The sequence below is a fragment of the Vitis riparia genome, chromosome 17 (genome assembly GCF_004353265.1).
Source record: "Vitis riparia cultivar Riparia Gloire de Montpellier isolate 1030 chromosome 17, EGFV_Vit.rip_1.0, whole genome shotgun sequence".
In the NCBI taxonomy this organism is placed as follows: Eukaryota; Viridiplantae; Streptophyta; class Magnoliopsida; order Vitales; family Vitaceae; genus Vitis; species Vitis riparia.
The window spans coordinates 18627344-18640726 of NC_048447.1; the positions used below are offsets into that span (position 1 = coordinate 18627344).

The 13383-nt window shown below is 35.1% G+C and overlaps 2 pseudogenes; one reads left to right on the forward strand and one right to left on the reverse strand.

Annotated features, from left to right (window-relative positions):
- Nucleotides 1-928: 928 nt before the first annotated feature.
- LOC117904836 lies at nucleotides 929-4394 on the forward strand (annotated as a pseudogene).
- A 108-nt stretch (nucleotides 4395-4502) lies between these two features.
- Nucleotides 4503-13124, reverse strand: LOC117904194 (annotated as a pseudogene).
- Between the last annotated feature and the right edge of the window lie 259 nt (nucleotides 13125-13383).

The window sequence follows — 13383 nt, forward strand, 5'->3', positions numbered from 1 at the left end:
TTTTTAACTTCATACTATGATTAGGAAGTAACAAATAGCTTATATATAATGTCTCCACATGGTACGACAATTAATTATAAGAAAATAAAAACATGACAACATTTTTAATTAATAAAATAATACCATCCTCGTTGCTTGTGTCATGGTTACATGACTGCCTCATCGTATAGAGGGAGAGACCATTTGAGTCATCACCTTAATAAACATCTTGATAAAGTTAGAAATAGACAATAAATACAACATATGAAGATCCATCTTAGCATGTGAAATGAACCCTTTTTCATTTACATTATTAGGTTTCCATCCTTTGTGAGAAAGAAAGCTTCAACCGATCATTCATCACAAATTGGCATCCAATCTTATAGCATCCATCACATGCAAGCAACCATTGGAAGTACCTACTATTCCTAAGCATCCACCTAGGTTACCATCAAGTCCTAACATAAAAATATAAGAAAGTCCATAAGTTATTTAGTCTATTATGTTACAATGAACATGTGACACATTTATTCAAGTCCATGTGTTATTGTGAATCCAAGAAACGACAAATAGCCTTGATATAATTACAAAAGCTTCTCCACATTATAAAACAACTAATAATAAAATAATAATAATATAAGAACGAATTTAAATGAATACTATTCTCTTCGAATCAATCATCCAAGTCACTTCCTTTTCGTAATACATGCATGAAATTGTTTCAACTTATAAACATGTAAACAAAATATTTCAAAAAATAATAATAAATACGTCAAATATTTGGTAATATATACGAAACATCTATCCTCAAAAGGATTGAAATAATTGAGAGGCAATCATTTTTTCACGTTGGACATTATGAACATTTCCTAGTGGGGTTGCCCTTGTTGGCCATTCCTGATTGGAATCCTGATCCCATCCTCTCCCTGGTTTTTTGGATTTTTGTTTGGAGAACACACACCATAAACATGTCAACATTTGACCACTCATCCACAGAAACTGCATATGCCCACCAACTTTAGGATTCAAATGTGAAAATCTCATCATCCTTGTCCTTTAAATTTTCACATATTTCCATGAGTAAATCTCAAGCTCTGAAACCAATGATCCATGGCAGCAACATACCCACGGTGGAAGACTATAGCAACAACATCTTCTAGCGACACTTCCACACTTCCCTGTTGCTTCTTCTCCTCCACCAGTCCTAGCCCACGTACAAAACGAGGTCGCTTCGCTACTTTCCCTTCTTTGTTGCTGAATCCTCATGAATATCATTTGGGTCCAGAAAAGAAGAAGAAATCAGTGGAAATTGGGAGACCCCATCAGCAAACAGTCTCAATTATTCATGATGAGTGCATCAGCAAGGCTAAGATTAAGGCAAAGTTTGATTGGAAAAAGAGCATTCAGAAGGGAGCCAAGTCAAGGCCTTTGTGGAGGAGGGTTCTGTTTGCATCCAAAAAGATGAAAAGCATCATATTGCTGAATAGTCACCATTGTCTACGGTATGTTCCTCTGGTTCTACCCCCCTTTTTTTCCTTTCCAAATATTTCTCTTTTTTCTATCTACTTTCCAACACTCCAAGAAATGTAAAACTTCATCAATAAATTTGCTAATTTTGTTTTTTCTTGTTAGTTAGATAAGGTACATGTGGTTCTCATAATTTTTATAATAGTATAATAAATATTTTTTTTCCTAACTAGACTGAGAAAATAACCTTTCTTTGAAATAAATGGAATAATTGATAAATATTGATTCCATGAGTGATCTCTTCTCCTAGTATAGGTTGAAAAGAAAAAATCTTTGGTGTAATCATCAGGGAAAGAAAACAAATACAGGTCTCTATGATCAAGGTCACCATTTTTGCTTCCAATTAAGAGAGGCTGGCTAGTTTCAGAATTAGATTTTGGGTGTGTTATGACTTTCACAATTTGTAAACCAGCTGTTCTGAGCTCTGCCCACCTTCATTCAGGCTTGTAATAAGCATGAGATGATGCTCTGCTGAAGCCTGCCCTTTAAAAATAATTTTCTGTAGCCTGTTTAAGGAGCCATAATTGAAGAACCGGATGTTAAGGACAGGTGAGATTCGGGAAGAGGAGATTTTGTGACAAACTGAGAAGGGAGATCTCGAGATTTATCAAACACCTCATATTTCTAAAGAGTTCTTGGTTTCGAATTGCAGCAAGCAACATTGCAGTTGTGAAAGAGGTGGAAACTGTAATGGACCCAGCAGCCTTCTCTGCAGTGCGATTTGCTGTGTCAGCTATCCCATTCCTACCCTTTGTTTTTCGGGCACGAGGTGATGTTCAGACCCGTAATGCTGGGCTAGAGTTGGGACTGTGGATCAGCTTAGGCTACCTTGTTGAGGCACTCGGACTACTCACATCTGAAGCTGGGCGAGCATCCTTTTTTTCGTTCATTACAGTAAGCACTTGATAACTTGACTAAATTAAGCTTCTCTGAAAAATTTATGATGCTTTTAGTACCATTATTTCTAGTGATTTCTAGTGAATTGAGCAGGTTATTGTGGTACCTCTTCTTGATTCAATGTTGGGGGCAATAGTACCTGCTAGAACCTGGTTTGGAGTTCTCATGTCTGTACTAGGGGTTGCTATGCTGGAATGCAGTGGATCTCCTCCTACCGTGAGCTCTCTATACTTCTTTTCAAGAGTTTTTTCTTGCTATCATAAGGGAAAACTTTAGATTAAGGGTACTGGGTTAAATGGTTTCAGGTTGGAGATCTTTTGAACTTCCTAAGCGCAATATTTTTCGGTATTCACATCCTTCGAACTGAACAATTATCGAGAAGCACCAAGAAAGAGAATTTCCTGCCTCTACTTGGATATGAGGTTTGTTCATTAGATAATTTGGGTAATTAACCATTTAATTTAGGCGATGTTCAGTAAGCCATTCTGTGGTTTGATGTAGGTGTGTGTTGTTGCTCTGTTATCTACATTCTGGTATGTAATTGGAGGATGGTTTGATGGAATTCAAGATTCTGACCAAGCATCCTGGACATGGGCAGTGCTGTGGGATTCTATGGTTGCGTTTCCATGGATTCCTGCACTTTATACTGGTGTATTCTCAACTGGATTATGCTTATGGCTGGAGGTAACATTTCTGTACAGATTGATTAAAAGTTGTACACTGGAACAATTTGTACAGATATATATCACATGTTCACACTGGGATGGGGGGTCGATTTTGATGTCATTTGTAATGGTCTACTCCCAACCATATAAAGATTGTTCCTTCTAGGTCCAAAGAGTCATTACAGCTTTGAAACGAATCTGCATAGTTAAGAGGAGTTAATGTAAACACATTTTAAAACTATGATAGCTCTTTGGGCCTAAAACGGATAATATCCATACCATTGGAAGTGGATCATGACAACATGTATCGAAGTCAATCCCCTGCTTCAATGTAAGTTCAGGGCATTTGTCTATCTAGGAAGTCAGTATGGGAGTTTGGGACACAATTTTCTATTTGGCCCTAAAATCCCACCATGGGATACAACTTTGACATTATGTCCCTAAAATGGGGTGTAAACGATGTTTAAAGCCATCATGGCCCTTTGGGTCAGAACGAACAATATCCACGCAAGCCGTAATTATCCTTAGATTTAGGATAGACAATATTTACAACAATTAAGGGTGAGTCATTACATATTCTCATTCACCTATCCAGATGGTATCAACATCTCGTATTTTCAGGACTTGCCTGTGTTGTATGCATCTGCAGAAACCATCAATATATTGGAATTTCATCTTCACTTTCAAAGAATTTAGGCTCCACTCTTGGTAGCTCCTTACGGAAAGTGTGTGTATCTGGACAGATTGGTGCAATGCGCGATGTTTCAGCAACAGAAAAGCCATAATTTACGGCCTAGAACCGCTATGGGGAGCTGGTTTTGCATGGTTTCTCTCGGTGAGAGATGGGGCACAACCGGATGGATCGGAGCTGCTCTCTTACTGGGTAATGTCTCTTGTTTTTGACACAAGCCCCCCTTCTCTGCCCAAAAGTATATGAAAATTATAAGGCATTGTTTGATTGCAGGTGGAAGCTTAACAGTACAAATGTTTGCATCTTCACCTTCCAGTGAATCCATAGGAGTTGAAGATGGGGATAAGGAAGCAGATATTCTTGTTTCGGAGAAGCAAAAGCTGCAGACTGGTCTCTCTGCTTCACCTGTAGTTATTATCAGCTCCAGAAAGGATGTAATTGACATGTTAAAGAAGTGATCACGTTCTCCTATATTTCTCTAAGTTTACGTAAATTCTTTCACAAGTCCACAGGCTGCAGTGATTATCATATGTTCCTTTCCTAGTTTTCTCCAAGATTTTTAAGGCTAATGTGTACATTTATAGATACATTTTTTATACTTGAGTACAGAAATATAAGGGTCAAAGGCTTTATCATTTTGGCTTCAATTCTTGTACTGAAGTTCTGAACCCTTCAGTGGTCGAATTGAATTTTTCACTATACACCAGCAGTCACAATTTGCCTAACAGGATGTACTTCATAGAGACTATAGAATTCAATAGCATCCCTTAAAAAGTGCAGCATACAATTTCTCCAACGTTGGACTTTCAAATTCGAATCCTTAGAATTTTCAACAAACTCCAACTCCCTCGTCCGTTTGTGGCAAATACAACTGCCTTTTTATTTTATGTAAACATAACAGAAGTTCTTACTAGATATCAACCAACAACTAGAGGCCATGGTTTCCAATCCATTTGTAGCTAAGCAGACTCTGAAAGGAGAATAAACGAGAATTGGGATTCACTTCTTCTTTGCAATGAAAAGGCCCATCTCTGCTTCACAGATGAACTCCGCATCAGCTTAGCCTTCAACCTCAACTATTTCATTGTAGTCGTCCTGGGGATTATTCAGATAATAAAGGAGTAAGAACCAAATTGTAAAGTAGATAAAACCAAAGGCTAATCTCGTTTAATATAAATGAAAAGAAAATGAGAGAAATGAAGCACGCATACTTCGGAGAAGTCCTGAACAAATTCATTCTTGTTTGTCTCAACAGCATTTAACTCCTCTGCAGAACTTGTAGGAACTGCGCACAACAAAACCATTGTTTCAAATTGAGAAACACATGATACCTGTGCATAGCATACTCATAGACCGAAAAAAAAATGCAGGTGTATACCAACCTGATCAGTTCTATCCTCTGCAATGACCTCAATGAAACCAGCATCTCTAAGCATCTGTAGATGATTCAACATAGAAGATTAGGCTTGTTATACAAGGAGAATATGCCCCAAAAAAAAAAGATGAAGAAATCTTGGGTTTATGACACGAACTATACTCACCATACGCTTCCACATCGTGGAGATCATACCCTCTTTGTTTAATATACTCTGAAAATTCTGATGATGGAGGTCCAGCTCTTTTGCAGTAATCACTAATCAGAACTTTACTCCTGGCTTCAGCCACTTGAAAAGGATTTAAATAGTGCAGGTTTGTCCTGGAAATACATCACAAGTTGTTCAATAATTAGTGCAATCATGGAATGAAGTAAATGAAATAAAATAAAACAAAACAAAGAAATCGAATCTTCAGGCCAAACCCACAACAAATTGCCCATACATGCCACACAAGTAGAGTACAAGTTGATAGGCATTAGATGTCCAACTTAAATATAATAAAGATTAGGTTAGAGCCAAGACTTAATCTGTTCAAGGGAAATTAGCTTGATTTAAGACCACTCATATGATGGAAACCTTCACTACAAATCTGTATTTGTACTTGCATGTGTTTCCGGGGTATATTTCAAGGTTCTTCCCCAAAAAAGCTAACAGAGCATGACACTATTTTACTCAGGAAATTGGATATAGACTGTCTTACACCTCAACTCACAACTTCTTCAGACACAGAAAGAAGAATATTGCATACCTAAAGAAAAGAGAAATGCTCATGAATGCTTAAGAAGGGTAAGCCCTTATTATGCACATGCTTTTCAAACCAAATGGAACAAAATATAAAGGCAGAATAATAAAATTAACAGATGCATAACCATTCAAAAGTCCCACAGAAAAAGAAAGGTATATTACTTGAATGTGAAGAATGGTGTCACGGCTGTAGATCACATCAAATGTGTTGTCAGGATATGATTTCTTGGTGCAGTCAGCTACCTCGAATTCAACTGAGCACTTGAGTCCGATCGCACGTTCAAGAGCAAAAGAAACCATATTTATGGAGAGGTCAATGCCAACAACCTCAACATCAAAGTTCTCTGCCATATAGAAGTCACCTCCCCAATGCCACAGCCCACATCTAGGACCTTCTGGCCAGGTTTAAGGTCCAGTTTTCCCACAAATTTTTTGTTGTCTCTGCTCAAAGACCAGGGTTCACTCAAAGAAATTAGAAGAATACTAATTAACAAGTCATGAATTTCAAATGATTCATGAAAACCAGCTAATAATTATCTGGCAATTGTCATAAGCATAGTCACAATGTCCACTGTATCAAGTATTGATTTTTGTATATTCCATAGTCTGTTGTACTATACCATGCATAAAAAGATACTCGTGTTTTTAAAATAATGCAAGATGTAGAAAAATCAAACACAGAGAATATGAACACTTAAATATTGTTCATATTCATGAAAATTTTAGGTTTTCAAACATTGATTTTCTCCTAATATAGATATAATAGCAAGAGGGGAAAAAATTTGGAGTCATACAAGATATAATTAACAAATCTGACATTTGACAAGAACTTCCCCTACACAAATCCTAGTTCTTCAATGTCACAAAATGAGGGAAAGAACATATCACGGCACAACCATATATATTCCTATCCAATTAGTTAATGCATCATTGGGTTCTAAGTTCAAACAACTGATCCAGACTTCGTAATGTTCATTTACAACACAGAAGACAAGTCAACCAAGGACATAAATTTTGAGCAACACAAGCAATGTTGCAAAGTGTTTCAAGTTCTTATTTTGTACATATTCTTTTGATAAAGAATTATATGCAACATATTTCATATATTGGTATTTCCTTGTGAAAATATATTTCCTTATAAAATAAGAAAAGATATTGGGAATATCTCTATAAATGTCTAAGTCATAAAGAAAACTATTATGAGATTGGGATGGTCTTGTAGATGGTCCTTTTTTATCTATAGATGTAGGCATGGTTGGCTGAATCATATATATATACACTCGTGTGAGTTTGTTTAGTTTATGTTATTGCATCAACACACGGCATCAAAGCTTTTCACTGGTTTAAAGTAATAATTCATGACTAAGACACTCACAAAGCCTTCAGCTCAGAGTAACATAACCTGATACAAGGTAATCAAAGTCTGGGTATACTAAGCAGAGTATGGTAGAAGGACAAATAATCTGGATAATTAACAGAAATTGAAGTGTTGGAATGAAGTAGAAAAACTTAACACAAACTCAGTGTCCTATCAGAGTTTCCCTCAAGATAATAGAAAGTTAGCATTACCCTCTCTAAATCAATGAATACAAATAGTTCAGTTACCATATAACTTTGTTAATATTTTAATCAACTGAAACTTGGTTTCTAGAATTAAGTCAAAATTTTATGAAACAATTCAAGGAGTTGGGATTTAGAATTGTGATCATATGATTTCTAACTTAAAAAATGATGCCAGAACAATTGACAACCAATATTATTCCTGCAGCCTTGCTACTAAAGATCAAATCAAACTCATCTGAAATCCTAACGGAAAAGAATTTTTATATTCAACAAAATCAATACACAAAGATTTTTCATGTTGTTTTTCTTTAAAAAAAATGTTCTATTAGGAGTTAAAAATGAATTTGGTAAAAGTGTCATACAATCCCTCCTGTGCTTACAAAGCCTTCTCCAAAGACACGTTCATAGCGTAATATGCCATTACATTATACTGAACATTATCCAAGAACTTCTGGAAGCCTTATCATCCTGTGAGCTGACTTTTTGCCATAACCAGCAAATCTACATTATGTAATCATCACAGTCATATTTTCAGTCTGTCAGTTTTACAAGATAATACAGAAAATCAAAGGAAGACTATCCAAATTTATACCTGATTTTGATTCTTTTTGTTTCTCACATAAGCTCCAATGCATTTACAGCCAACAAGAGATAGTTCATAGAGATTCCCGGAACATCATGTGTTTGGCATTCTTTAAACACCTGCAGGACAACATAATTATGTTTGAACAAATTAGCAGTGTCAATAAAGCATAACTCCACATGCAGAACCCAGGCTATCACCATTTACGTATATTAATGCTAGTTATCCTTTTGAGAAGATACATTGATATTAACCGTTCAAAACTTGTTCTAGAATTTGGTAAAATAGATCTTAACTGAATGATTTGATTAAATATCACCTCTTCAAAACATCATTATTACTACAACATGAGGGAACCTGAGTCGGGAAAAATGAAGCATAGAATTTTTCTGAAGTTGAACCATGCTCTAAGGACCTAAGGCAAGACATAGCCCTACTTTGAATTTTAATGAATTGAATTCTCCAACAAGTCTCAGTTCATTTAATGTCTACATACTTAAATTGCCTTCTGATCACCAATACCTCATACGCAGGCATGATAAATAATTTCTGTTATAGGGATATCCTTCTGCACATGTTAATCAACTGCAGTCACAAAAGTGACTCATAGAAAATATAAACAACAACAGCAATTTTTATCATGGAAATTCAATTGACTAAAATGGTGAAAATAATTTGCAAAACAAACCTTTGTATAAATCTGGGTTCCGATAGTGGGTCGGATTTACTTTTCGCTTGGAATCTCCAGACTGATGAAAACACGACTCTCTGAAGAAAATAAAGCTCCAACCTTTAACCATTTGACCATTCTTTCAACCAGTTCCTCAACCTGCAATCCATGGGAATGAAGAAGGGTGTTATAGCATATGAAACAATCATTAGCTGGTGAGCAACAAGACAGTGGGAATACGTCAACAAAAAGGCCAAATCTCACACGTTAAGCTATGAATTATAGATTTAGTATCAGAACTGACGAGAGTAATACTTGAAGATATTCTGAAATGAATCATCAGTACCATATAAGACTATATGCCAACAGATGAAGTCCTGAGGTAAATATACCACCACAAGAAATAGTAGCATAAAGGACAATAGAAAGTCCCAGTGGAAAATGGAAGCCTTGATTCTGGTCATGAACTTATAACTATAAAATCAGAGAGAAATAGCATCCACACAAAGAAAAATGAAAATGTTGACATCTGTCCTAGGAAAGTATATAAAAACACTGGCCCACATTTTGCTCCTCTCAAATTACTAGTGCTATATTGGCCTCCAGCTTCCACTTATGTGGCAAAGTCCCTTGCTTGCCATTAGAACGATGCAAACATAGGTGGTGTGACAATTCAGTAAAGAGAATTCACCGTTAATCTCCCAGGGGGCCATAAAATATTTTCCACAATAAACAGGAAGATTAGATAGTGATGAGATGAAATGCCAGCCATGCTCAGACACGAAGGAAATAGAGCACATGTGAGGAAATCAATGGAAGTAACTAGATGAGAAATGCAGGTCTACGAACGCAACTTTCTAAATTCTATAAGTATTTTAAAGAATTAAATTATTTTACTTTAAAAAATTGTTAGCAAATAGGTGATGCGCCGAAGCTAAACCTTTCTCTTTTTTCTGGATTCTCCTGAACACTATAATACTTCAATAAGCCAGACATTCAACTAGTAGCCCTTATAGCATAGCATGTTATCAAGTACATACCTCTTTATCAGAAAGATACATCAGAAGCCAATTAGAGAATATCAAGTCCACTGATTCTGCTGAAAAATTCAGCTCTGGAGATGCCACATCAGCACACATAAACTTGACATTCTTGTAGTGCCCATTTATGCTTTCATTCTGCAAAGTGGACATTGAAGAGAAGATTCAACTAAGCTTCATATTTGAGCATTATTCTTGCTTTTTTTTTACAAGAACAGATGATATTTGTCAAGGTAGGAAACCAAAGTTACCTTTTTTATAACACTTTCAATAAAGTCCAAAGAGATAACCTGGCCAGCTTTCTGAGCTAATTCACCAGTAAAACGACCAATACCTGCTCCTAGTTCCAAAACTGATTTCCCATCAAATGGTGGGAGTAGTGAAAGCACCTATTTGTAGTTCACTAAATTAGATTTCGGAAGTTCAGCATGGACGATATGACAAACAACATCTCCAAACATAATATAAAACAAATAAATAAATAAATAAGAACAGGAGTGGGGAGCATCTTTATCATTGATCTATTTCTCTTAGCTTGACATACCGATAAAACTGATCGAAAATATTGAACAAGATCATAGACATTAGAAAAAGCTGAGAACAGTAAAATGGTGTCAAGGCAAACAATTTTACGTATAAAAAAAGGAGGATAAAAAATTATAGTTGAATTCAAACGCACAAAAGCAAAGGGGGGAAAATAATTTATCAGTATAAATGTTAATGATGTAAATAATTAATAAAGTCTACAATTCCTTTATTTCCATGATGAAACCACTTCATTTATCTCACATAGCTTCCTCACAAGCCAAAAGATTACCAGATCTAGCTCACCCCCAACTTAAAATGAATATATAAAGATCATAACTAAACTTGAAGTACATCTCTTGCATAGCAGAGCCACCACATTTCTCAATATATTAAAACTGAAAAATGCAAGAAAAGAAGGAAAGCTCTCATTGATGCATGTCATCCCTCAAAAAAAATTGACACTTGCTAATTGAAGCCAAAAGAAAATGAATGAGACAGAAAGTGAGTAGACACTAGGCAAAAGACACTTGTAGATCAAGAAGTACGCTTTCTTTTGGCACTATACACTTTCTCTTCCTTTCTTTTTTCTGTACTCTTCTTTTCTTGAATGGAATTTCAAAAGACAAGTAAAGAACAAGCATGCCTTTTAGTAGAGAACTTGTAATATCTATTACTCATTAGAAAGAATAAGGTTTAGAAAGTTCTGTGACTTGTTAATGGTTCTATTTGCTTCCTTCAGAAACAAGTGGACCTTTTGCAGTAGATTCCTAACATTTGGCTTATAACTTATAAGATACCACCCTTCCAAACAGTGCATTTTTGCATACCTCTCCCAAAGATAAAACAATATGTACCATGTGTTTTATGTATCAAAGTAATTCCTCAAACCAAAAGAAAACTCCCTCCAAAGAAAGGATTTCAATAGAGGGAAAAGGTAAAAGAATTTTGTTTCTACTTTTATTTTCTCATATACCCATGTAATGTGCGATATATGTAATATAAAGGAAGTGGATCAGGGTCTGATTACCAGTCCCATAACTCCCAATAGAAAAAAGAATAATGATACTTTGAAAACCCTTAAATTTGTATGATCTTAAAACATGAAGAAAATATAGTAATTTTTAAATAAAATCAGGAAAAAAGTGAATTGTATATAAAAATATTTGTATTAAAATAAGTTCAATAAAAGAAAAAGGAAGAAGATAACAAAGAAAACTTGAAAACTCCACTAATATATAGTTTATGCACATGTTGTATCCTGTTTGTCAAGATATTACTGCATCAGCAGACTCATATCGAATCTGTGATTTGATTAGCCTTCTCTCAAAAGGTTGCATTGGTAGCCATCGACTCCCTCGCCTTTTAATTTATTAGCCCTATTTACTGATTATAGAGACTTAGGTCCTGTTTGGCAATTGTTTTCAAGAACAAAAAAAAATGAAAAACACGTTTGGCAATCAGAAACTGTTTTTTTTTTTTTTTTTCTATTTTCTATTCTTAGAAAACAAAAAACAGGGTGTTTTAAGAGAACTTATTTTAGTTGTTTCCAGTTGTTTTTTTAGAGCTGTTTTAAATAATAATTATACAAACATATATAATGATTAAAAATAAAGCTATGGACATAAAAATTATTTTTAAAACATATTTAAAAATATTAAAAATAAGTTAAAAACAATTTTAGGTTTCAAATAGACTTTTGTACTACAAAACATCAAAGGACAATTTTCAAAAAATGTTCTTAAAAACTATTTTAAAAAATAGTTACCAAACAATGCCTTTTAACTTCTTATAGTTTTTTTTTTCTACGTAAAGAATCATAACTATTACAACAAATCTTTAATATGAAGCTAATAAAAAACTGGAGAAACTGGATGTGCCTCTTGCAAAAATATTTTGATGTTTTCTAAAACAGAACCATTTTCAGAAGATCATTTGAAAACAATTTGCAGAAATTTTCAGATTTCATTTCCCCCTTCAAACAAGCCCCAGTAAACCCAAGATGACCTCACCCAGAGCCACTAAGGAATAAAATAAAATAAAATAAAATAATTCCGTTCGAAAACTATCAAAATCAAATTAAATTAAATAATTCAGTTCAAAACCATCAAAATAAAAAACCGCACCTAAAAAAAATCATTTTCACTTGTACTAACAAACATAGACATTAACTCTCTCCCCTCCTAGTTCAATCGCCCTCGACCTTTTATGCCTTTTTTCATTGAAAGGAAACTACTAACCATGACAAAACCTCAACAAGGCAGCAATTGGCAACCAATAAAGTTTATTTACCAGAAAATGACCTCGACGAGTCGGATCAAATCAAATAATTCGAAATGCAAACACATCAAACTAAAAGTACGCGCATCAGATCCATGAGAAAAGAGAGATTACTTCAGGTCTCTCTTCCTTGTCAAGGTCAGCGGCTTTGGAATCAAGCATCATCGCCTCAACAGTGAGGTCCACCGAGTGCTCCGCCCAGTAGTTCTTCTGGATCTCACGCTCTTGTCCTACTACAACACCAATTGCATCATATATCAGCACTCATAGATTTAAAAAAAAAAAAATACAATTCAATTGCATTGAAAATTTGAAAGAAAAAAAAAAGTAGAGAGAGAGAGCGTCTGGACCTTGAGCGGCCATGGCTGGATGTTGAGAAATGGAATGAGGATCAGAATGCAGTAATCGAGAGAGAGCAGTGAATGCGGTTATGTAAGGGGCTCTAACAACCCTCAACTGCGAGGCGAGATCTCGAAAAAGTCCTTGATCTACGGTTACAGCCCCTGCCTCTCTGCTGCATCACCACCTCTTTGTCACCCTCTGCCTCTCCTCTCTCTTTCTCTCTGGTTCGTTTCCCCATTCTGTTATGAATTTATAGGCCCGAGGGTGTCGGCTGATTCACTCCGTTTGAACTCTTCTTTCGCCGCTGTACATGTTATTTCCATTACCATTTTTTCCTATTTCTTTTGGAAATATCTGAGAAAATAATATTAAAAATTACACGTGTAATCCTATTTTAACGTTTTATCCGATATTTTTTTTACCTAAAAATTGTTTTAGACGATAAAAGAATTTAAAAATTTATTAAAATAATATTTTGTTAAAAAAAAAAAAAGATTATAT